Here is a 2250-nt window from a genome sequence, read left to right on the forward strand (position 1 = left end):
GAGCGGGAAGCATCAACGCTTCATCTGAGAGGGAGAGAGAGAGAGAGAGAGAGAGGGAGAGAAAAGAAGGAGAAGAAGCTTAAAACAACTTCAAAATAAAGTAGAAACGCGCAAGAAAACTTGAAGGACATATAAATGTGGGTTTAACTTCTCAGCTTGGACGTACAATGACACGGTCACCTGGCTCTCGCATGTTGGATTCGTTGCGCATGCATGATCTGCCTGCTGTGGGAATTTAAGACACCCCGAATAACCCAGTCGCCTTGGACATCCAGGAACCATTCAGGGAGCAAATACCCGCTATTTTCACTGGAACGCAAAAGCACTGTGAGTATTTATTCTACAGCCTCCTCAACTTCACTGTTTGACTTTGCGCACGCCTGCCTGCACAATGTGGGCATCTGTACATGATCAAAGTATACCTGCCACGTAGACGCACTGAGGCAGCGTCCAGATCAAGGCTCTGATGGTACTAACAGATGCCTGGAGGCTGGAGCCCACCCCCCAGGGGCGCACCGTTATTCCAGCTGGATACGCGCGCGGTTASTGTGCGCCTTTGGACGGAGACGCGGCTGGAATGAGAGACTTGTTGCGCCAGAGCTGGTCTCTTTCTCAAACCGAAGGGAGTGAAACAACACTTGTGTGAGGGAGTAAGTGAGGAGAGGTGGAGAGGGGGAAAGCAAGCGAGCAGGATGTCTGGGAATTAAAATAAATAAATAAATAAATAAATAAATAAATAAATAACAGTGCTTTAATGCCAAGTTAAAATCAAATATACAAGTCGGAACAGTTAGACCAAGACAGTAGAGTCATACCTATTTTCTCCAAAATGTTTGGTTACCATCAGAAAGCGAGAAAAGGAGCATTGCATATAATAATCTCATCTCCACAACAAGGGCTGAATATGTGGGGTATTTTTTTGTACTGTGTGGTATTGTTTTGTCAGTATATTGTTTTGTCAGTCCGGGAGCAGTTCTCGCTGTTGTGTTTCCTAATAAGCATGCATGGAATGCACACATGTTTACAGACCAACTTGTAGCTAATTCGCAGCATGAATAGAGCTGTGTGAGCATCTGTAAAGCTCCAGAGATCCACACAGATGCATGGAGAATCCGTGGCATGCTCTCCAGGCTGAAAGGTACCTACTGGGTGTGCATTATCAGAACTCTGATGTCTTGATTTAAACCTAAATCATCTCAGTTTTTTCTGAACCTATTTTAGGTCTTCCTAAGACTTTTTCCATTGAAAAGCTTAGAGGTAGTGCAAAGGTAAAGTTTGGACTTCCATCCATCCGTGCAGAGACACAAAAGTTGGATTTGTCAGCAATGCATAAGCTTTGTCATGCATTCCAATAAATACCACACATATGTTTTGGATGTGGAAAGTGAAAAACTTTTTTTTTATTTTGCTGCCACTGTTTTTTTTCTAGGTAATATTAAAAAAAGGTTGATTGTGTAAATGTGTCAACAAAGTAAGTTTCCTTATTTTGTGAACTGCAGAACGATCTGGGTCCTGTGTTCACAGCAAACAAACATGCAGACAACAAATGGTGGAACAATCTGTTTTGCTGATGTATGAAATGGCACCAAAGCTAAACTTCCTCATCAAAGCAGAATTTATTAATAATGAACAGAAATCTTTTGAAGTCACCTAATGAGTCTTCATCCTGTTAATGTGACCTAATGAATCTTGTTTAGGACATCTAATAAGGTTTGCGTGTGTGTATTTCTGCGCATGTTTATTTGTGTATTCACAAGATGGAGAGAGAACAAGAAAACACTGTTTTCGGCCACCCACTGTCAAAACTCCAGGGGGTCTTTGATGCTGGTTGAGGACCATTTGCACTCCTGCAGATAAATAGATTAGGCGAGACAAGTTTCACTTTTGTGATTTATTTTCCAAATTATTTCCGTTTATTTATAATATTCTTTATTTTCAAGCTGAACTGTGTGAACTATCAAGCATCTACCAGTTTGTTAGCTGTCTAAAATAGTCTCAGGAATATTTGCTTAAAGAGCCAATATTATTTGTTTCTCAGGCATATATTTAAATACTATACCATAATAAAGTATCTATGTCACCTTTAGCTGTTATTAAAATGCTGTTTTATGTTTAAATAGAAAATAAACTTATCTTCTCATCACTTCCTCTTCTAAATGCCTTCAAATTGGCCTCTGTCTCTTTAAAGAGTAACTTACCCCAAAATTAACTTTTATTTTAACTGATAAACTGTCTAGAATGTGTCTAAAA

General features: G+C 40.0%; 1 protein-coding gene across 1 annotated transcript in view; it reads left to right on the forward strand.

Annotated features, from left to right (window-relative positions):
- Window positions 1-72: 72 nt before the first annotated feature.
- lpar1 (lysophosphatidic acid receptor 1) overlaps window positions 73-2250 on the forward strand; it is a gene marked incomplete at its 5' end in the record, with an annotated part of 32019 nt that continues 29841 nt past the window's right edge. The window contains 1 exon segment of the mRNA XM_014002502.1: window positions 73-327.

The sequence above is a fragment of the Austrofundulus limnaeus genome, unplaced genomic scaffold (assembly GCF_001266775.1).
Source record: "Austrofundulus limnaeus strain Quisiro unplaced genomic scaffold, Austrofundulus_limnaeus-1.0 Scaffold13, whole genome shotgun sequence".
In the NCBI taxonomy this organism is placed as follows: Eukaryota; Metazoa; Chordata; class Actinopteri; order Cyprinodontiformes; family Rivulidae; genus Austrofundulus; species Austrofundulus limnaeus.